This window comes from Podarcis pityusensis (genome assembly GCF_964106645.2).
Source record: "Podarcis pityusensis genome assembly, chromosome: 10".
Classification (NCBI taxonomy): domain Eukaryota; kingdom Metazoa; phylum Chordata; class Lepidosauria; order Squamata; family Lacertidae; genus Podarcis; species Podarcis pityusensis.
In genome coordinates, this window is record NC_138035.1 from 50907245 (window position 1) to 50932064 (window position 24820).

The following is a 24820-nucleotide window of genomic DNA, read 5'->3' on the forward strand; positions in this document are numbered from 1 at the left end:
CAGTTAAATTTCCCCACAAAGTATCTCTTTCTCTTCATTAGTTAAATGTTGTTTAGGAGGAAAAGGGCCTTGACTTAGGAAAAGGCCTCTAAAACCATTCTAGTATTTTATTTTATTTTCAGGATGCATTTCTGCAGAAATTGGGGTTGGTTTCAGTTTGTGATATTTCATAAAAAGGTAAAGGACCCCTGACAGTGAAGTCCAGTTGCAGACAACTCTGGGGTTGTGGTGCTCATCTCGCTTTACAGGCCAAGGGAGCCGGTGTTTGTCCTCAGACAGTTTTTCCGGGTCATGTGGCCAGCATGACTAAGCTGCTTCTGGCAAAACCAGAGCAGCGCACGGAAACGCCGTTTACCTTCCCGATGCTGTGGTACCTATTTATCTAACAGTGGCACTAGAGCTGTACCATACCCTCCAACATTTCTCCGATGAAAATAGTGACATCCCTTTGCATAATGATAATTTTACTACTTATACCCACACATCTTATTGGGTTGCCCCAGCACTCTGGGCAGCTTCCAACATATACAAAAACATAATAAAACATTAAACACTTTAAAAAAACCCCAAAACTTCCCTATATAAAATTACTTTTATATAAAATTACTCTGAGGGTCAGAGAACTCCATACCCTCCAACATTTTTTCAATGAAAATAGGGACATCCTAAGGGAAAGTGGGACATTCTGGGATCAAATCTGAAACCAGGATGGCTTCTCTAAATCAGGGGTGTCCCTGGAAAATACAAATCTGCTTTAAAAACCAAAAAAACAGACTTTTGTGGTTATGGGACTCACATAGAATTGCATTGAAAGGGGTGGGGGGAATTAATGGGAATTCTTAAAACACTCAGTAAGCAAACCAGGATGAATGCCCATTGTCATATAGCGTCTCCATAAACAAATTGGAACAAAGGCTCAGTAAAGACTGGTCTAACCTTTCCGTCGTCTAACCATAAGCTTTGTGCAAGCAAATCAGGACAATGCTCGATAAATGGGTCACGTGGAGGAGCCCCTAGAAAAAGCTGCCATGAGAGGAAAAGCAAGCGTGGTAGTGAGAGAAGAAGAAAAAAGGGGAGGAGAGAATGACCTCAACTCTTTGGCTTGTTACTGCAAGACCATCTTGTGGTGGCATGTCATTCTGGCCTTTATATCATGGATTTTCAGTTCATACTCTATAAAGAGGAAGGTGTTGGCTTTTTTCCTCCCCTTTGGCCTCTTTCAGCCAAACAAGTTTGTCTGAATGAAGCATTAGTTTTTCCTTCTGTTTTGTTTAACTCCAGCTTTGCTCCTTTCCCTCAAAGCCATCTCCTTATACACCCTTCAGTGCCCTCACCTTAGGAGCCTGTAAATAGTACTGTGGTTGCTAGGCAAAAAATGTGACCTTTAATGTCGGCCATCCTGCTTCGCGTTCCCTGTCACGCTCCTCCATACTGCAGACGTCTCTGGTTTCAGTGTGAACTTCCCCTGAGTTCTCCTTGCATCTATTAAGCGGTATAGCTCAGGTTGGGGTTCTTTGGCAAAGTATCCCCATAAACAAGGGGTGTGTGTGTGACTTTGTGTTTCCTCTCACAGTGGCCAAAGGACCTATACGGTGGTACCTTGGGTTATATACGCTTCAGGTTACATACACTTCTGGTTACAGACTCCGCTAACCCAGAAATAGTACCTCAGGTTAAGAACTTTGCTTCAGGATGAGAATAGAAATTGTGCTCTGGTGGCACGGCAGCAGCAGGAGGCCCCATTAGCTAAAGTGGTGCTTCAGGTTAAGAACAGTTTCAGGTTAAGAATGGACCTCTGGAACGAATTAAGTACTTAACCTGAGGTACCACTGTACAGCCATATAGACAAGAGCAGCTTTCACTTTGAGACAGAGTATTACGTTTCCTGAGGTCAGTTCTGCAAACGCACCCAGCATTTGAGGTTTCTTGCTGGTCTGCAAGAAGGTCTGCTGTAGAGTTTACACAGGTCTTGACAATGATAGGAATTGGCAGCTGTGCTGAAAAACCTGTTGAGTATTTGACTGGGGCAAGTCAGCTGGTCTACAGATGAGACTTAAGGGTGGCTGTTTTTTATTTTGGTTCCAATCCCTCTTCCATATTCTAGACCTGTGTACGCAGGGAAAGTGGAGTGGATGTGTCCGATCTCTGCAATTTCACCCACATGACATTGTCCTCGTCCACTTGGCAGTCTGCATGCCCCGTCCCCAATTTAATCCAGATTTTCCCAATCCATGAATAAGACAGTAAATCTGCATTCACATGGTAGTTCATTCCATTTAAATCTGACATTTCAGCAACTGCTAATCTCTGCGTTCTGTTTTAGCTTTCACATGCCATAAAAGCCACTTGTGGAAATATAGTAGAATGTTTAGTGCTCATTTCCATGTTAATCGCTTCCAGGAAAACCCCATTGAGTTCAACGGGGTTTGTTCCCAGGAAAGTGGATATAAGGTTGGAACCATAAGTGTTCAAGGTACCCTGTTAATGAACACTGGAATTAAATGTCACAGCAGTGCCATCCTTGTCTATTGTTTCACAGCAGATACAGTGGTACCTCGGGTAAAGTACTTAATTTGTTCCGGAGGTCTGTTCTTAACCTGAAACTGTTCTTAACCTGAAGCACCACTTTAGCTAATGGGGCCTCCTGTTGCCGCTGCACAGTTGGAGCACGATTTCTGTTCTCATCCTGAAGCAAAGTTCTTAACCCGAGGTACTATTTCTGGGTTAGTGGAGTCTGTAACCTGAAGTGTATGTAACCTGAAGCGTATGTAACCCGAGGTACCACTGTACTTGGCACAAGTTAGAGCATCTGCTAGATTAATGTTCTGAAACCGGACATGAGAAGGGGGCAAAAAGGTATTGAAAAACACTGGAGTTTTCTTTTTCATAGCTTGTATTTTGTCTAATAGGTTTCTACCCATCCAGCTCTATCTCTCATTTTTATCAAATTCAGGTGAGGTAGTAGCCTGAATCCATGTCTGGGCATGGTAATGATCTGGTCTGGAAGTGGGCCAATAAACTCAGTCTCAATCTAGGTAAGACAGGTAATGATCTGTGTTTTGTCTACCTAGCTGTTATTCAACCTGTTCCGGAGGAGGCTGCATTCCCCATAAAGGACCAGGTTCATCGTTTGGAGGTGTTTTTTGAATTCACCCTGGAAGCACAGGTGGCCTCAGTAGCTCAGAGTGCCTTTTATTAGCTTAGGTTGATAAAGTGTGACCCTGTCTGGACAGAGATAGCATTGCTACAGTTATCCATGTTCTGTAGTAACCTCTCATTTGGATTACTGCAAAAGGTTATGCATATGGCCGGAAAATTAAACTGGTCAGCTCTGGGACCAATTCAAGTGCTGTTGTTAATCTTTAAAACCCTAAACAACTTAGATCCAGTTACCGGAAGGTAAGATCAGGTTCTGAAGCCCTTCTTTGAGTTCCCTGACAAATGGGAAGGTGACCACTAGACAGGGCCTTCTCAACGATGGCACCCTGGCTGTGGAGTGTCCTCCCCAGAGAGGCTTGCCTAACACCTACACTGTAGCATTTTGGCATGAGATGAAGACTGCTTTATTCCCCCAAGATTTTTAATCTTACAATCTTTCTTCATATCATTTTACTGATACTGTTCTCTGATGCTGGCTTTATCTGATTCTAGATTTCATACCTATGTTTTATCATCATATGGCTTTAATTTTTCTCTGTAAGCCACCCAGAGAAACCTTTCTATTTCTATTTTCTATTTATTAAATTGGTGTACCACCCTATACCCATAGGTCTCTGGCAGTTCATAACAACAAAAAATTGCAATATATGAAGCACAAAATACATAAGTAGTCAAAGAACACAATACATAAAAAAAATAAAAATAATCAAAACATAATCAAAATAATCAAAACAATTAACAATACTAATGTATATGCGCTAATAAAGAATAAACTCCCCAATGAAAGCTCCTAAACAATACTCCAGCCCACAAATACAGAACTCTAAATTAACGTGTAATATTTAACAATTTAAAACAACCCCACCCTCCTTTGTCATTGGGCAGTATATAAATATGGAAATCAAATATCAAAGTAAAATAAAATGCAGACAGCTTGAATGATATACATGAAACATCTATCTGATACCGTTTGTATAGTGATATAGTTTTGCAGTCATGAGGGAGCTTTGCCCACTGGGCAGTCTAAAATGCGTATTAATAAGAAAGGAAGTACGATACAAAAGACTGGCCTGCACAGCTCTAAGTATTCAACCTCAGGCAGAGAGCTGTCAACCAGGAAATGATCCATGCCTAAATGTCTTTGACAAATGACTGGTATGATGTCAACACACCAAGGGGAAGGGGCCCCGATTCCACCAGAGGTTAAGGAATTCCCCGAGCAGTTTTGAGCGAGAGTGGCGTAAAAGATACAGTATTGGATTTGAAATAGGGAAATTTATATTTAAACCCCTGCTCAGCCATAAAGGTCATGGTGTGACCTCGGTCTACTCACTATCTCTCTACCTAACATAATTCACGGGACTGTCCATTGTTGTGATAATATGATGGGGGAGGAGGGCATAACACTGCGCTGAAGTTCTTGAAAAGGGAGTGGGGAGAAATGTAAACAATAATGTAATAAATGGCTAAAACCCTGTTTTAGGGTCTTGGACCAGCTGATAATACTTGAGGACAAAATCCAAGGATCTTTGTAAAACTGTTAACTCAAATATAAAATACCCCGCCCTTTCCATGGAAATTCCCAAGACAATCAGATGCATCTAATGCTTGTTTACTCCTTTCAGATCAGAATGCATCCACCTTGGATGGAGAAATGTTGGAGGGTATGGTAGGCTGTCCCTGTTTCCATGGGAGAAATGTTGGAGGATATGGAGTTATGCAACCCCTGAGCCAAGAAGATAAGAAAGTATACAACCTTTAGAAGACATCTGAAGGCAGCCTTGTATAGGGAAGGTTTGTTGTTGTTTTTTTGAATTTTTAATGTTTTATTATGTTTTTAAATTTGTTGGAAGCCACTCAGAGTGGTTGGGGCAACCCAGTCCAGTGGGCGGGATATAAAAAAATAAAATGATGATGGTGATGATGTAATAGGACATCCCTATTTCATCAGAGAAATGTTGGAGGGTATGGACCAGGGGTGGGTTTTTAAAACCAAGACACATGTTACCTTCGAGGCAAGCTTCCTGGGACCACAAGCTGCTGGAGGGCGGAGACAAAATGTTGTACAGTGTTGGGAATTCCATTCCACCCTTTGCTGCAGATATGTGGATTGTTACATGTCACATGTCTGTTTTACATTCCAGCACAGATTGCTGGCGTGAGCAGAACTTCCACTCTGTATTGCTTTTGTTTTCTCTCTCTCCAAGAAGAACAGCAAGGAGAGAAGCTATGTTTTCTTTGTCCTGATTTATGTAGAATAAATGTGTAGTTTAGTATTGTATCCACGCCTCAAGCCTGATCTGTTGTGCAGTTTACACTGCTGAGTAATGTGTGCTCAAGCCTGCACGGCAGCTTGAGTCACAGATGCATGTCAGGGAGGATGACTGATGGATCTCCACAGCAGCAAGGCTGAGAGGGGAGACGCTTCCACTGGGGCTGAGCCTGCTGGCTTTTCATCCCCCGATTCAAACATACAGTAGGCTAGTTTTACACTTACTCATGCACCCCTCTCTATCTTTCATCCTGGAAAGCAAGAGGCATGATCAGAGTTCCAGAACATGTTCCAGCCAAGCAAAAACACTCAAAAAGGAGTAGAGTAAATGTAAAAAACAACAACAGTAGACTGGTGAGGGGTGTGACCTGGAGGAAGGGACAGTAGCTAAGGAGGTGGAGCACTGGGGCCGAATGGAGAGAGTCCCAGGTGCCAGACAGAGAGACCTGAGGGCAACAGTTGGCCTTTGACTTGAGGTTCCACACTCTTCATGTGGACAATATTGAGCCAGGTAAACCAATGTTCTGGCTCCGTATAAGGCACTTTCCTCTGTGTAACCACTGAAAATGGATAGCGTCATTTTTCCAGACGCAATCTCCACCTACAGCATAGTGCCTGCTTGAAAAGTCCCATGCCCATGTGAAGAAATATACATGGGCTACAGTTGTACAGTGAGCTATATATGCATCACTTTCACAGAATCGAAGAGCTGTAAAGGGACCTCAAGGGTCATCTAGTCCAACTCCCTGCATTGCACTTTGTCCTTTGCCTACTCAGAATTTGAAATGGTGCAGAACTGGGGAACCTGTGGACCAGATTTCATTGGACTACCATCAGCCTGGCCAGAAAGGCCAATGGTCAGGATGATGAGTCCAGCTGAAGGTCAGGCTGCAGATTCCCCACCCTTGGTTTATCGCATTATGGAGTAAGAACCGCCACAGAGGCAGTTTTAAAGCACTGTCCATGTAACGGGTGGTTATATGTATCTTCCATTTCTTGCATATGAAAGCATCCAGCCCACAAGATAGAATGTATATTCCTATCATAAATGTTTTTATTGGTAGTCCACTCTGGCAAATGGCGAGTGAAAAGTGGCTAACAGAAGCAATTTTCATTTGAAGGTAATGTTCTCTAGGCCACGGGTTGATTTATGATCTTCTGAACCAACACCCATAGGCTGGTCAAGCAGAACCATGAGTGGTAAAAGAAGATCACCGGACCTATTGAAAGTAGGAGATACTTAATTAAGCAGCAGATGGGGGGAAAATCCCTGCTTATGAAAACAATGTTAAATCTTTTTGTCTGCTAGGCCCGTGTTGTTTTACTTTTTTTTTAATGCCAATTAAGGTATTAGTTGACATAAAAGAAAGCCACAGGGATGAAAAGAAGTGAGATGGAAAGAAAAATAATAAACAAGGGTAGATTAATCACTTGACAGCACCATGTTTTGTTACATAATTTTTAAAAACACAGAAGACCACACACTTGTACCACCAATGATGTTAATATGAGTGCCTCATGTCAACAACATTAGCAGTTTTTATTCCATGTTATCACTTAAGCTTTTAAGGCGAAACCTCTCTGCAACCTGATTGTAACAGGTTGGGTGTCTTATTCTTTTATTCTTCAGTATTAATTTCCTATCAATCGTTTTATCTCTGAAAAAAAGGAAAAGGTTCCATATAGAATTAAAAACATAGGGGTCGTTGTTGGGTTTTAGTTTTTTTTTAACATAAGTGGGCAGTATGTTTAAGATTACTTTTTAAGGAAATGAAACAATCCCTTTACAAAAATTCTGGACAGTTTACTAATTGTATACAATAATGACATTTCTATTTTAGCATTCAAGACCATAGTAATTAACCATTGCTAGATCACCACCTAGTAAATCTCTGGGATTATTTTATCAAGCACTAGACTAGGCCAAATGGGACCCCAGTTTCTTTATTTGTCCCTTGGGACTCTCCCCAGGCCATAGAAACCAACTCCTAGGGACCAAGGTCACTTTGGCCCCCCAATAACCTATTTGAGGCTCCCCCCCAGTTGATGGGCATTGCCATTCAAATGGTGTGTGTGCACTGCATCTTGTGATCAATTCTGCAGGCTGGGTCTTAGCTGGACCCCCTCAATATTTTGTTCAAATTGGCACCCCTGTCCCACACCACACACCCCTCGAGTGTCTTTGCTTGGCTGGACCTGTGATCATGACTGCTGGTTGCCTGGAAAGAGGATGGAGATGTCAGGAGCTCGTCCTACTCTCGAATAGGACCTTGGCAAAGACACATGCCCAACTGGCATGTTATCTCCCTCCTGGTTGATCATTCGGGAGCTTCAAAAGCTTTCTTCTGCCCGAACATCACAGCGACCGATGCCAACAGACATCGGCACACTTAGGGATCCGCAGAGTCTTCGCAGCTTGTGTAACAGACCTCAGCAACTCAGCATTTTGGCTAATCTACTTTATTTACATATAAACACACATGGAGCACTGCGACATGGCTTCCTCTCTCTCTAGCAACAGACAGCAAAGAGAAAAACAAACAAAAGACAATAGTCCCACTTCATGGAACACAGTAATACAAACATCCTGTCTCCGTCACTTCCCACTCTGTGGAGTCAAAACATATACCGCCATGCGATAGACAACAATCCCATGACTGCAATCATGGAGCAGGAATTCTAACAGGAGATACGTGGTATATACAAACCTCTGACTTTTGCATGACTGGAATGAAATCTGTGGTACAAAAGTAAGAGTTACCATTTGTTCCTCCTCTGCCCACTGTTGCATCGGGCCCTGTCCACCTCAGCAGGCCGTCTCAGCCATGAGACAGAGTGAGGCAGCCACCTCAGGTGGCAGGATCCCAATCCTCACTTTCCTTTCATGAAAGGAACAGCATTTCTTCTTCACATTTATGGAGCAGCAGTGGTATGCAGTCAGTGGACCAGGGAAACTAGGCTAGTTCCCTAAATGTTCCTGGCAAATTAGAGAAAGTATTTAACAACAACAGCAGCAGCAGCAGCAGCAGCAACAATAATTTATTTATACCCAGCCCATCTGGCTGGGTTTCCCCAGCCACTCTGGGCGACTCCCAACAGATTATTAAAAACATGATAAAACACCAAACGCTAAAAACTTCCCTAAACAGGGCTGCCTTCAGATGTCTTCCAAAAGTCAGATAGTTGTTTATTCCCTTGATATCTGATGGGAGGGCATTCCACAGGGTGGGCCCTAATCTCACATCTGACAGTGAGGGAACCGCCAGAATGCCCTCAGAGGTGGACGTCAGTGTCCGGGCTGAACAATGGGGGTGGAGACGCTGTTTCAGATGCTTCTTAAAGCCTGGCGCCTCCTTCCCAAAGCCCGGGAACCTTCTGCCTGGCTTAGGGAGGGAGGCATGATTCTCCAACAGGGTCCAAGAGCCCTTCTTACATCTTCCCAAAGCTCGCCCAGCTTTGGGAAGCAAGCCAACATCCTGTCAGAGGCCTGACGCCTCCTTCTGAAAGGGAGGTGCAATGCTCACATGCGACATTGCCCACACCGCTGCCCTCACATGCTGGTGCCTCTGGCCCTGACAATTCCCTTATGGAAAATTTCACCACCCTGTGGAGCAGACTTTCCAGTACTCCATTACCTCTGCAGCCCCTTTGGGAACCACGAAGGATATGGTGCTATGGGTACAGATCTACACAGATCTACCTAGGTAGGCAAGCAGAGGTGCAACTTCAGTTCTTAGCCATTGTGTCCATTCATGTGGGTGATGGTAATGTCTGGAGTGCTGAATATTTTTATAGGGCAGATGAGCCTCAGCAAGACAGTGTATAACAGTCAGAAGAGCCCTCTTCTTTCAATTGCATCAGAATTTTTGCACTCAACAGTAATCAAATGAGGAACGCTGAACAGAAGCTTGTTCGCATTACAGAACAGGCAAACTCCAGATCTTCTCCATCAGCCCTTTTTTTCTTCCACTAATCTTGGAGAGTTAATTATAGTTACCAAAGGGCTGTGGAATGAAGTTTATCTCACCATGAAAACAGAGGAGTAACGGAAGTCCTGGAGGGATTATGAATGTGTAACTGTCAGATGCCAGAGTTTGTGAACAAATACTGAGGGCAACTTGGAGAAAGGGGGCCCTCCGACCCAAAATAAGAGAAGTGGACTTTATTTTTAGTTTAAATTTGACATACAGCAGAGGAGAATTCCAGCCAATTAACCCTTTTGACCCCCACCCCCAATGATTGCTTGTGCATAAAATACTAAGGACTAGACTCATGACTGGAGTACTCTGCATAGCTATGTATCCCAAGATGCTTGTTTATAAAATTTCTATTCCACTTTCTAGCCCATCCCATGCCCTTCTGCAGCAGCATATAAGCCAATAACAGGGCCACAATGCACTTCAATGTAATAGAAAAATGTTATACATTTAAGCAAGCAAGCAAGCATAGCTACTCAAGAGATAAAACAGCAGTTATTGCTGAAAAAGCCTACCTAAACCTGTTGCCATTTATTGCTGCCACAAAGGCATTCAATATCTTTTTTCAGTTCAGAACTGTCTGCCTCCCACTTTAGAATACGATGGAGAAATATTGAGACAGCATGCATCCGTGTGATGATACTAGGTCATTTTAGTTGTTCTTTAAAAGGCAGAATCCTGTAAGTTACTTGGAGACAGAGCCATAGCTAGATGATCTTGCACCCCTGGCAGAACCGTCCAGGTTGCACCCCCTAGCCATGAACAAATTAGCTCTTCTTTCTGCCTCTCCTCCACCCCCTCCCCCTCCTCCATCCATCCATCCATCCATCCATTCAATCAATCAATCCACCCTCTATTTAAAACAATTTCTTATAAGGCAATAATTTATATTTATGGACATATATTTTAGCTAGTTTTGCACCCCCCAATCTCCTGCGCCCCTAGCTACGGCCCTGCCTGGAGAGCTGCAAATGTGGTGGCGGTGTGAGGAAATGTCCTCATAAATGCTTTTGTATCGTGCAGAGAAAACCAGCACATTTTTTAAAAACTGGGAATAATTATTTCCAAAGGCTCCAGTGCAAGATCTATAGCTGCTTGACTGGCAATGCTAATGCTAACTCTTGTTTTTGGACCTTGTGGTATAACGGTTGTTCAGGATATGGAAATGCCACATTCTCTGATTGATGCTCTTAGACAAAAGCTTGCCATTGTGTGCCTGCTGCCGTCCCCCCATTCTAAATGCTCTGATTATTAAACCATTCTTAGAATAAGCTGTTTCATGCTCTTTGTACTATGCTAGACTACATCCCTGGTGATTAGCTGCCTCTTGCCTTTGAAGATTTAAGTGCAAGGAAACTATACTTCTCTGACCTTTTCATTTATTTTCTGAACTCTTGGAAGATTATTGTTTGGCACAATAGCAGCAACACACACGCTGGCTGGTAAGAATGCAATAGTTTTATCAAATAGAAGATGCATAGGAGAAAACAGAGCATTTCTCCCTCACTACCACAATGAAATCTATTTCTGAGACATACAATTTGCCCCTGCGTATTTCTTGATTTGAAACAACACTTTTCGTGGAAAGCTGGGGTCTTATGGTCGAAGTATTAATCGGGGTTTGCCAGCTGTGTCTTACCGTGAAGTCTTGGCCTTCTCTCCTGAACAGTTCGTCAAACATAATGTGGATCTCTTGTGTATCGAGAAGAATAGACTATTGATGCCAGATCTCTGCAGTGTCCCTATTTTTGAGATGTGGTCTATCAAGCCCATATCCTTGAGTTTTAATTTAATTCTTTGTCATGTGCCTATTAAGTTAATTGTTCACACTTCACCCACAGTAATTACTATATTGTTCCATGATTGTAACTCTATCTGCACTATTTCATCACTGTTTAACCTACTTGTATATCAGTATAGAGGTCCAAAATAAGCAGACAAATAAGCAGAAATCATGTAAAATGTTCTCTCTCTCTCTCTCTCATATATCTCTCATATATAGATATATGGCCTGACTTTAATTAACAAAGCTCTAGAATAGTTAGGGAGTGAGGGGCAAAGAAGAAACCCAGAATTACCATAGCAAATTATTGTAAGTACAGTGGTACCTCGGGTTACATACGCTTCAGGTTACATACGCTTCAGGTTACAGACTCCGCTAACCCAGAAATATTGCTTCAGGTTAAGAACTTTGCTTCAGGATGAGAACAGAAATTGTGCTCCGGCAGCACAGCAGCAGCAGGACGCCCCATTAGCTAAAGTGGTGCTTCAGGTTAAGAACAGTTTCAGGTTAAGTACAGACCTCTGGAACGAATTAAGTACTTAACCCGAGGTACCACTGTATTCAGAAGGGAGGGGCAGTGTGCTTTGAGGTTTAAAACTCATCTTCCTGACAGTACTATACACAGTTTTGCTTTTCCATTCTTTAGGACTCCTTCCAAGCTGACCAAAAGTGGTTCACGCATAGACTCTTAACCCTTGTCTTTTTTATTAATATGGGAGAAATAATTTGATCTTTAGCACTATGAGCTCTATGCTTTTCTCTAGCAATTAAACGTTTCCTTAAAAAAAAAAAAGTATTTTCTTTTTGGGGCTCCATTAATTGGATGTTGAAAAATGAAGAGGAACTTGGCAGGCCTCTTATCATCGTGTGACTCTTCTCCCCCATCTCTCGGTTCAGTGTTTTGCAGATGGCTTTGCCAGTTTCACAATCCATGCACCCCACTTCGGGCATAAATTGAGTCATGTTTGAATCAATGCTACAAAATAGCAGCTGGCTGTTAGACACAACAAGGGCACAGAAACTCTCTGGGTGTATTAGACTAAGAGCCTGTGGGAGAGTTTATTTAGCAGCAAAGTGAAGTGAACAGTACCGGTGTATGGAATGCTATCAATATTTCATTAAGGGGTTTATGAAATAGAATGTGTCTTCAGGGTTGGGACTCTGGAAATCAGATCTGGCACCTCTCAGATGGGTTCCAGCACCTCCTAGAAAATTTATGGAGGGGTGTTCAGTGTGGAAGAGGCTGAGCCATTGCAAACAGGAACTGAGCAGGAAGACCAAACGGTCCCTTATGTATCAATCAATCAATCAATCAATTAAATTTGTATACCACCCTTCATCTGAAGATCACAGGGCGGCTGACAACCTAAAAATACAAAATGAAAACATGAAGTAGCTAATAAAACAAAAACAATATAAAGGAGAAGTAGAGCTGTATGTCGTCAGCATATTGCTGTCAACGTGCACCAAATCTCTGGATAACCCCATTCAGTGGTTTCATGTAGATGTTAAATGGCATAAGGGATAAAATCAAACCCTGAGGAACCCCACATTGAAGGCTCCATGGGGCTGAAGAATACTCCCCAAGCAACACCCTCTGGAAACATCCACCCAAGTAGGACCAGAACCACCGCAAAGTGGGGCTGCCCATGCCCCAACTCGGACCTCCGCTCCAGAAGGATACCATGGTTGATGGTATCAAAAGCCACTGAGAGATCGAGGAGAATTAACAGGGACACATTTTCCCTGTCACTCTCCTGACAGAGCTTTTCATACAGGGCTATGTATGATATTAAAAAATATATACTTTTTTGAGGGTATATTTATTTAGCTCTTTCATGGGCAATATAGGATGGACTTGTGAATGCACTGGTGTCTACGGTGACCCCAATGTAAATTGTTAACATTTAGTTGAGAGCAAGAGACATTATTTAAGTGTTTGTGGCTTACATCTGAAATTGCCCCAATTCAGTCTCTTCAGAAATCTTTCTACTTGCTAATCTAATGTCTACATTTCAATTCCACTGGGGCAATTCATGATTTTATTTATTTTTTTTAAAATAAATTTTTATTAATTTTCCAAACACAAAATAAAAAAAACAAACAATACACAATACACCAACATACAAACATATAAACATGTATAATTTCATAGCCATTTTTTCATAAACCTTACTTTCCGGACTTCCCCATACCTCCCCTTTTCTGCATCCTTGTTTTATATTTCTTCAGCAACTCCTCACAACTAAATATTCAATTCAATTTCTTTTAAGTTCTTCTAATATTGTTAATTACAGCTGCAATTCTCTGTTTCCCAACCCCTTGACATTTTAACATTCCTGAATTTTACAACAAGTTCTAAGATAAACTTTGAATTTCTTCCAATCTTCTTCCACTGTCTCTTTCCCCTGGTCACGGATTCTGCCAGTCAACTCCGCCAGTCCCATGTAGTCGATCACCTTCGTCTGCCATTCTTCCAGTGTGGGTAGTTGTTGTGTCTTCCAATACTTTGCTAGAAGAATCCTTGCTGCTGTGGTCGCATACATAAAAAACGTCCTGTCCTTCCTTCTCACCAATTGGCCGACGATGCCCAGGAGAAAAGCCTCAGGTTTTTTAGGGAAGGTCCATTTAAGAACCTTCTTAATTTCATTATAGATCATTTCCCAAAAAGCTTTTATCCTCGGGCAGGTCCACCAAAGGTGATAAAAAGTACCTTCAGACTCGTTACATTTCCAACATTTGTTATTGGGCAAATGATAAATTTTTGCAAGCTTGACTGGGGTCATGTACCACCTATACATCATTTTCATAATGTTTTCTCTTAAGGCATTACATGCCGTAAATTTAATACCGGTGGTCCACAACTGTTCCCAGTCAGCAAACATAATGTTATGACCAATATCTTGTGCCCATTTTATCATAGCTGATTTCACCATTTCGTCCTGTGTGTTCCATTTCAACAGCAGATTATACATTCTCGACAGATTCTTAGTATTGGGTTCTAACAGTTCTGTTTCTAATTTTGACCTCTCCATCTGGAAACCTATTTTCCTGTCCTGTTTAAATGTCTCGTTTATCTGAAGATAGTGCAACCAATCTCGCACTTTGGACTTTAATTTCTCATAACTCTGTAATTTCACTTTTTCCCCATCTTGTTCTAAAATTTCACAATATTTTGGCCATTTAGACTCCATATTAAGTTTTTTCACCTCTTTAGCTTCCATTGGTGACAACCACCTGGGAGTTTTACTTTCCAATAAATCTTTATACCGCATCCAAACATTATATAATGCTTTCCTAACAATATGGTTTTTGAAACCTTTATGCAGTTTTACCTTATCATACCATATGTATGCATGCCAGCCAAATCTATTGTCAAACCCTTCTAGATCCAAAATGTCTGTATTCTCAAGAAGCAGCCAATGTTTCAACCAGCAGAAAGCCGCCGATTCATAGTAGAGTCTTAAGTCCGGCAGGGCAAACCCCCCTCTATCTTTTGCATCAGTTAAAATCTTAAATTTTATTCTGGGCTTTTTGCCCTGCCAGACAAATTTAGATATATCTTTCTGCCACTTCTTGAAACAGTCCATCTTGTCCAAAATCTGCAATGTCTGGAATAAAAACAACATTCTAGGCAATACATTCATCTTGATAACAGCAATTCGACCTAACAAAGAGAGTTTCAACCTTGACCATATTTCTAGATCTTTCTTTACCTCTGTCCAACATTTGTCATAATTGTCCTTAAATAAATTCACATTCTTAGATGTTAAGTTTACCCCCAGGTACTTTACTTTTTTCGTTATCACTAAACCTGTTTCATTCTGAAACTTCTCTTTTTCAGCCAATGTTAAATTTTTGTCCAACACTTTCGTTTTCTGTTTGTTCAGTTTAAATCCTGCTACTTGACCAAATATCTCAATTAGTTCTAATACTCTTTTAGTACTAGTATCTGGCTGTTGCAAAGTCAGTACTAGGTCATCTGCAAATGCCCTTAACTTGTAATGTCTAGCTCCGACTTGTACTCCTTTAACCAACTGGTCTCCTCTAATCATGTTTAATGTGATTTTAAGGTGTGTTTTTTTTTAACATGCCAACCTTTTGGGTAGAGCTGGTTTTTTAAAGAAAATTATATTGTACCGCATTCGCTTGTACAGCAACCTACTTAATACATTACGATTTATTACTTGCAAGAAGGCTCTGTATTGATTGTTTGTTTGAGATGGGTATCCAAGAAGGTTATTAGGAAGATCAAATTTCAAAGAAACCACTTCAAAACACATTGAGGGTAAGATGAGTATGTTATATATGTAGAGATTGATCATTTGATCCATTTGCAGGTAAAAATGTGCTGGGTTTTTACCCTGACTGTAGCACAGAATGCTAGGCTCAAACAGCAAGCTTATTTAAAGGAAGCAAGTGCATTCATCACCCAAAGGTAAGTATAATGAGGAAAGTGTGGCTTGCTTAAAAAAAAAACCTGTTTGAAAGTAAAGCAGTGTTAAGTCTGCAAGGCCTGATTGTAGGCCTGATTTTAACCAAACACAGACCAGTCACATTCTATTTGACAAAGGGCAAAACTTCAGAACCTGATTAACACCAAAACCATTGCTTATCACTTCTCTCAACTCACAGATTAAAGTTATAATTTGGCCATCTGCCAAGCAACAGAAGTAATGGGAAGAATTAGGTTAAAAACCAAATGATTTGTGCTAATGTCTGTTCGTCTTTCACTCGAAGGTAATCCCTACACTTTCAAAAGTAGTTTGCCATGAATGTGGAAGGCTTAGGCTACTGTTTCGGAAGCATAAACCTAAAATGCTATCGAGCACATAAAATTAGTTGCATTGCTGGCTGGCCCATGGATTAAAACAGGGTGCTAAATATAAGCAAGTTTCCAAAATAGCATGCAGAAGAAATAGAAGATGCATCTTTGATGCCTGACATTCATATTTTTGTGTGTGACTGCATTTCTTGTAATTGTTAAAAGCTGTTTTTCAGGTTTTTAAGGATCTTAGGGTGAAGGGCAGGTGATAAATGGAAACCACCACCATTTTCTACATCATGATCTCCCCTTTCTTTTAGTGTTTAAGTTATCCCAGTTCCCCAGGTCTCTTTATTCCATAGCCTGTTTCATCATAGGAAACTGAAATACAGTGGTACCTCGGGTTAAGTACTTAATTTGTTCTGGAGGTCCATTCTTAACCTGAAACTGTTCTTAACCTGAAGCACCACTTTAGCTAATGGGGCCTCCTGCTGTCGCCGTGCTGCCGGAGCACAATTTCTGTTCTCAACCTGAAGCAAAGTTCTGAACCTGAAGCACGATTTCTGGGTTAGCAGAGTCTGTAACCTGAAGCGTATGTAACCTGAAGCGTATGTAAGCTGAGGTACCACTGTAGTGGTGTTGCAATTCACAAAGGCTATCCTGAAAGAGGACGGGGAGAGAGAACCTTGCCTAGCACCAACAAAAACAAACACTCTTCCCAGTTACTTTAGGTCACTCTGCGAAGAGGTGGCATGACAAAGGTTTCTGTGGAAAGGCCAGCAGGGAAACAAGACCTAATTTCCCACCCAGCAAATACAAATTATTAGGGTCACAGTACACATACAACTGAGATTTAAACTGAGTTTCAGTTTTAATCAATTGGTTCTGGTTTTATTGTACTGTATTTTAATGGTTTAGGCTGAAATCCTAATCCCTCTCATCCCACCCTCTTACCCGGCAGGGTTTTGCAGAGCCATCAGTGTAACCATAGATTTGCTGCTCAAGGCAGAAAATGAAGAGTGCATAACGATTTTGTCCCAGTCCCTGTACCGCCCTGGGTTGCTGCAGAGCTTAGGTCCAGATGAGATCCAGTGCTAGCTGGCAATGATTGTTAAACCATATTGGGATCCAGTGGGTCCTGAGCTGGCTTCCCTTCCTACTTTTGGAATGGTCCATTTTGCATCTTCCCCATTTGCTTGCTTGCTAGCTTTTGTGTGTGCACGTGTGTGCATATGGTTTTACAAATTCATTCATACAACTAACCTTCTTGCAAAAATTAAGAATAAAACAAGATTCTTCCGAATCTTAGGACGTCCCCTTCGTGGGTTCTTAAAATATCTTTGTCAACTGCATATTGAAAATTCAGCCAAATTTCTATCTTCCATAGTATTCAAAGTCTTTGTCACATTGCAAGAGTTATTTAAAGCATGCCAAAGAGTTCAAGTGTTTACAGTGTTCTTTTAAATATAATCTCTGTTTGTCCTAATCTCTACTGAAGTTTTGATCCTCCTGATTTCTGATTTTCCCAGTCAGTCTTGCCATTTCAGCATAATCCAGTATTGCCTGCATGTTTTGGGTCAGCTGGGAAATGTGTGTGTGTGCTTTTTCTTGTTCCAACCCTCCCACAACCCTCAAATACATACACAGAGAGAGTGAGAGAGAGACAGAGAGTGCGCACAAGAGAGAGAGAGAGAGAGAGAGACTGGTGTAAGGAGAGTTTGAATTGCTCTACTACTGTGTTTCATAGAAGCATAGAACTGTAGAGTTGGAAGGGACCGCAAGCAAGAGTAGACCCATTAAAGTGAATGGACTAATTACCTATCCATCTACAGTGGTACCTCGGGTTAAGAACTTAATTCGTTCTGGAGGTCTGTTCTTAACCTGAAACTGTTCTTAACCTGAGGTACCACTTTAGCTAATGGGGCCTCCCACTGCTGCCGTGTTTCTGGAGCACGATTTCTGTTCTCATCCTGAAGCAAAGTTCTTTTTTTTTTATAAAAAAAAAGATATTTATTAAGATTTTCAAAATATTACAAAAGAAAAAAATACAAAATAAAAATACAAAATAAAAATAGTTAAAAACAATTCAGTCTTTCAATGGCTTATCTTTCATTTGCTTATTTCCCGGACCTCCTCACGCCTCCCTTTTCTGTATTCCAATTCAGTTTGTTAGTTCAGCAAATCCCTCCCCTCTTTGTTTATCCTAATCTTCAATCTTAAAGTATTGTAACATTAGATTTTTACCTATTAATAGTCCATTTTTTCATATTCCCTTATAACATTACAGCTAGAAACCACTTAGTTTCTATCCAACATCATTCTAACATTCATTAATTTTACAGTATTTCTGTAAATAGTCTTTAAACTTTTTCCAATCTTCTTCCACCGACTCTTCTCCCTGGTCTCGGATTCTGCCAGTCATTTCTGCCAGTTCCATACAGTCCATCACCTTCATCTGCCATTCTTCCAAGGTGGGTAGATCTTGTGTCTATCCTTCTTTGGCACCAATTGGCCGACTATGCCCAGCAGGAAGGCCTCTGGTTTCTTTAGAAAGGTATATTTAAATACCTTTTTCATTTCATTATAGATCATCTCCCAGAAAGCCTTAATCTTTGGGCACGTCCACCAAAGGTGAAAGAATGTACCTTCGTTTTCCTTACATTTCCAACATTTATTATCGGGCAAATGATAGATTTTTGCAAGCTTGACTGGTGTCATGTACCACCTGTATATCATTTTCATAATATTCTCTCTTAAGGCATTACATGCCGTAAATTTCATACCTGTAGTCCACAACTGTTCCCAGTCAGCAAACATAATGTTATGTCCAACATCTTGTGCCCATTTGATCATAGCAGATTTCACCGTTTCATCCTGAGTATTCCATTTCAACAGCAAGTTATACATCTTTGACAAAATCTTAGTTTTGGGTTCTAACAGTTCTGTTTCTAATTTTGATTTTTCCACCTGGAAGCCAATTTTCTTGTCCAAATTGTATGCCTCCATTATCTGATAATAATGAAGCCAGTCTCGCACTTTATCTTTTAATTTCTCAAAACTCTGCAATTTCAATTTGTCTCCTTCTTGTTCCAAAATTTCCCAATATTTCGGCCATTTGGCCTCCATATTGAGCTTTTTCTGAGCCTTTGCTTCCATCGGTGACAACCACCTTGGGGTTTTATTTTCAAGTAAGTCCTTATATCTTATCCAGACATTTAACAATGCTTTCCTAACAATATGGTTTTTAAATGATTTATGTGCTTTAACCTTGTCATACCACAAATATGCATGCCACCCAAAAACATTATTGAAACCTTCTAAATCCAAAATGTCTGTGTTCTCAAGAAGCAGCCATTCTTTCAACCAGCAGAATGCTGCTGATTCATAATAAAGTTTAAGGTCTGGCAGGGCAAATCCACCTCTGTCCTTTGCATCAGTTAATATTTTAAATTTTATTCTGGGCTTCCTGCCCTGCCAGACAAATCTAGAAATGTCTCTCTGCCACTTCTTGAAACAGTCCATTTTGTCCAAGATTTGCAATGATTGAAACAAAAATAACATTCTTGGCAATACATTCATCTTTATAACAGCAATTCGACCTAACAAGGAAAGCTTCAAGTTTGACCATATCTCTAGGTCCTTTTTCACTTCTGACCAACATTTCTCATAATTGTCTTTAAATAGGTTTAAGTTATTAGCGGTCATATTAACCCCCAGGTATTTTACTTTCTTAACCAATGTTAAACCTGTCTCCTTCTGAAACCTCTCTTTCTCAATCGGTGTTAAATTTTTCTCAAGCACCTTAGTTTTTAACTTGTTCAACTTAAATCCTGCCACATGACCAAATTCCTGAATCAATTCTAATACTCTTTTAGTACTAGATTCTGGTTCCTGTAACGTCAATAGTAAATCATCCGCAAAAGCTTTCAATTTGTACTGTTTGGCTCCGACCTGTATACCTTTGATCAGACGGTCCCTTCTGATCATATTTAGCAAAACCTCCAGGACCGAAATAAAAAGCAATGGGGAAATTGGGCAGCCTTGTCGTGTCCCTTTCTTTATCTTAAATTCCTCTGTCACCACATTATTAACTATTAGTTTAGCCTTTTGTTCTGAATAAATTGCACTTATACCATTTTCAAACCCTTGACCAACCCCCATCCCCTGAAGATTTTTCTTCATGAAACTCCAAGAAATATTGTCAAAGGCTTTCTCCGCATCTACAAAAATTAAAACAGCTTTAGTATTAATATTCACTTGCAACATCTCCAAAATGTTGATTATATTCCTCGTGTTGTCAGACAAGTGTCTACCCGGGAGAAAGCCATCTTGGTCTTTATGTATCTCCTCCACTAATACTTTTTTTAACCTTTTAGCCAAAATATCTGCAAAAATTTTATAATCCACATTAAGCAGGGATATGGGGCGGTAGTTCTTAAGTTGTGTCTTTTCAGACTCATTTTTCGGTATTAGTGTAATATAAGCTTCCTTCCACGACTCTGGCGCTTTTTTCCCCTCCAAAATTTCATTACAAACCTCCTTTAGTGGTTGAATTATCCAATCCTTCAAGGATCTATAATATTTTGAGGTTAAGCCATCTAGCCCTGGAGATTTGCCCAACTGCATGTTCTGGATGGCACCTTCCACCTCGTGTTCTGTTATTTTGTAGTTCAACATTAACTTATTTTCTTGAGAGATTTTTTGAAGTCCATTTGTTTTTAAGAATTGATCTAAATCAAACTCTTTCTGTGGCCCTTGTGTATATAACTGTTTAAAGTACCTCTGGAAGCATTTTCTAATTTCCACTGGATTCTGGATGTTCTTTCCTTCCATTTCCAAGTTGGTAATGGTGTTAAGTTTTTGTCTTTTTTTCATTTGCCAAGCTAACAGTTTTCCACATTTATTGGCCGATTCAAATGTCCTTTGTCTCATCTGTTTAATTTTCCATTCTATTTCCTGATTCATCATCTTCATATATTGAACTTGGTATAACTTTATTTCTCTCAGAATCTCTTGTGACTTTGGTTTCGCTCTCAGTTTCTTCTCCCCCTCTTTTATTTTTTCCAAAATTTTATCTTTTTTCTCAATTTGAGTTCTCTTCTTTATTACATTCTGTTGAATTAGAAACCCACTCATAACTGCTTTGCTTGCATCCCAGATTACTCTTTTTTCGATGGTAGTGTTCATATTTATCTCAAAATAGTCTCTCAAGGTTTTTTGGGCCTTCTTGGTAACTTCTTGATCTCTAAACAAGGTGTCATTCATCCTCCATCTGAAGGAACCGGTAGGTGTTAACTTCATCTCCATTTTCACAGCATTATGGTCGGAGCAAGTTTTAGGGCAAATTTCCACTTTTCGAGTCTTAGGTGCCAGTCCTCTAGTTATCCAGATTTGGTCAATTCTTGTCCATGTCATTTTGGCTTCAGAGAAGAAGGTTCCCTCTCTGCCCAAGGGATTCTTTATTCTCCAAATGTCAATCAAGTCCATATTGTCAGTCATCTCAAAAAAGGTTTTTGGTAGTCTGCCATCTTTAGTAACTACCTGTCTCTGTGACTTGTCCATGTTTGTAGATACCACTCCATTCATATCTCCCATCATGATAATGTTGTAATCCATATAGTCTAACAATGTCTCATGCAACTTCTTAAAAAATTCAGATTTCCCCTCATTTGGTGCATATACTCCTACTATCAAAAAATTTTCTCCTTGTGTTTGGATTTCAATTGCCACATATCTTCCTTGGTCATCTTTAAAAATAAATTTCGGTGATAGGCTCTCTTTCGCGTAAATTACTACTCCTCTCTTTTTAACCTTGTCCGATGAAATAAACTCTTGACCCGATCTTTTATTAATCAATACTTTCCTATGAAGCCTTATCACATGTGTTTCCTGCAAGCAAATCAAGTCCAATTGTTCCTTTTTCAATAAATGAAAGACCTTTTTCCTTTTCTCCGGGGAGTTAAATCCATGAATATTCCAACTTAATAGTTGCAGGGACATGGTGTATTTATTTTGCTTTTCCTCCAACTGCGCCAAGTAATTGTTCTTGTTCTGTCGGTGGTATCACCTTCTCTAACTTGTCCAATCCCAAAGGTAGTGGTACTATGTCTTGTACTCCTGGTTTTAAGGCTCTTGGCTCTTCTTCAGCTTCTTTTTGCAGGTCTTCTCCGTGTTCTTTCAGAAATTTTTCTTTATCTTCCACTGATCTTATTTTAAACTTTTTCCCTTTAAAGGTAAAAGATAGGCCTTGGGGGAATTCCCACCTAAAAATGGTTCTGTTTCCTCTTAACAGGGCCACTAGATCTCCGTATTTGGACCTGAGATCCAAAAGATGTTTAGGGATGTCCTTAAATATCTCCACTCTTGATTCACTTATTTCCAAGGTCTTCTGGAAGTGCAGACTTAATATTCTGTCTCTCTCCTCTCTTGATCGGAGGGTAATCAAACAGTCTCTCACCCTGTTCTTTCTCCCCCCTCTTCCAAGTCTAAAATCTAACTTGTCTGAGTCTAAGTTCCAAAAGTCTGTGAATTCCTGCGTAAGAAAGTCAATCAAACTATCTTTCTCAAGTTCAGGTACAGCCCTGATCCTTAGATTTATCTGTTTTTCATTTAATTCAATCATAGACAGCAATGACTTGTGGTCCTCAAGCTGCCTACATATCGGTGGTATCTTTTCCTCTACAGCCAATGCTTTTTCCTTGGCTTCTTCAGCTGTTTTTCGGTTCAAAGTAGATTCCTGCAGCAGTTTCTCAATAGATTCTGTATTTGAGTTCACCTTCTGCCCCAAGTTATTGATTTTTGACGTGTTTTGATCAATTTTAGTTGTCGCTTCAGCAACTTGTTTGCTTAATTTTTCCAAAGATTCAAAAATTTTATCTAGTGCTGAAGCTAAACCCCCTTCAGATGCCATTCCTTTAGGCGCCACCTGAGCTGGATCTTCCCCTGGTGGGGCAGGGAGGCCGAATGCTGACGGTCTACGCTGCTGCAGTCTAATTTTACCCGATCTTGTTGTTTTTTCCTGAGTCGAGTCTGCCATAACACTTTATCTAAGGATCAAGGTCAATCCCACGGTTACTTGTTTTGTAGTGGAAAATTCCCCTTGGTTCCCCTTGGCCAGTTTGGAGTGGAAAATTCCCTGGCCAATTGTAGCAATTTCAAAGTTCCTCTAGGGGGACACAGTAGCAGTCCAGACTTGTAACAATAAAGTAACTTTTCCAGCTTTCAGAAATCCCCCCTTTAACCAAGAAAAGCAACAATTTCAGGTCCGGAGAGACCCTTCAGAGTCAAAGTATCTCTCTTACAGGGTTAGCTGTCAAAAAGTTGCATTATCCTTTAACAGCGCGATTCACAATACGGCAGTTCCATTGTCCCTTGACAGTCCGTTCCCAGGCATTAAGTGATGGTCTTTGTTCCCTTTCTCTCTTCTTTTTTTGCAGGCAAAAGATACTTCCCCTTCTCCCTCCCCTCTCCCGCACCTCAGGGAGGGAGTTCTCTTTTAATTTAAGATGTTAAGATTTGAGTCTTTTTCAACACGAGTTTCAGGGTCTTAGCTTAGACAGTCTTCGCTTTGATCTATTTACAGAAAACGGAAGGCGGACTTCCTGTTTATGCCTTCCCGCTTCAGTGCCAAATTAGTCCTTTTTCCCTTAAATTTCCCAATCTTCAAACTTAACCTACTCACGGGTAGTTGTTTATTAGCCGAATTGTCACAGGAAAAAGGTCAGCGCTCTCCGGCAACAGCTGCGTGGCTTCACTCCACGGAAGAAGCAGTTGACTCTCAGCACCGCGCCAGACTCCCCGTTTCGCTCCGGAACTCTTTACAGGGTTCCCTCGCAGATTGGGGGGGCGCTAAGGGTGCCCGCCGAGTCCCACGGTCACAGGCTTCACCCGCCTGTGATTTTCGAAGGGGTCCCCGCTTCGCCATAGCGGCAAGACCCGATTTCCATGGAGCTACTCCCTCAAGACTAGAGGGAATCCGCCATTGCCGATGGCGCCGCCTCCGGAAGGGCCTGAAGCAAAGTTCTTAACCCGAGGTACTATTTCTGGGTTAGCGGAATCTGTAACCTGAAGCGTCTGTAACCTGAAGCGTCTGTACTCTGAGTATGACATAGTTGGAGATTCCCCCCAGTTTGCTTCAACCATTAGAATGAAGTGGACCTAAATGGCAAGCAAAACCTTCTTCCTCAAAGGGAGATGGTTATTTCAGCTTTGTTTCGGTAATTTAGCCGTCTCATCATACAGCCTATTAAAAATACCTCAGAGGGTACAAATTGTGACTAGACTCTTAATTTGCAACTTAAGTGGGGGGAAAGCATGGGAAATATTGCAAACATTTTTTTATCTGCAGTGCTATTATGAACTAGCAGTTACTGTGTACTTATTTTGTTCCAATAAGCTGTCATCCGAGTCCATCTGCTCACATGTGTTATCTAGTGTGAGCTTGATTTTAATTGTGCCAAACCTCCCATTTCCCTGGAATGTTATCAAATATCTCTTTCATGTCCCCGCACTCCAATGAAAGTTAGAGACTATGTCCGAAGATGTTTCAAATCTTGAAACTCAATTCATTTAGAACAGTGGAGGGGTGGATCTGGAACTGGTCAACCCTCCAGAAGCTACTTTGATAGATTGATGCTGACTTAAATGAGGGAGGTGCTCTCAGTATTGATGCAACCGACATGCATTTTGTAACTGAGCATCTATTCTGTTGTGCAAAATATATATGCTTTATGTGTGGCTATTAAGGGCAGGGTTGGAAAAGCACACAATATCACGAGTGGGGACTCCACCCTCCTGACTCCATCATCCATGGGTGTTAGCCCCATGTATAGAAGAAACATGCACATGGCTTGCTTCCTACGGCC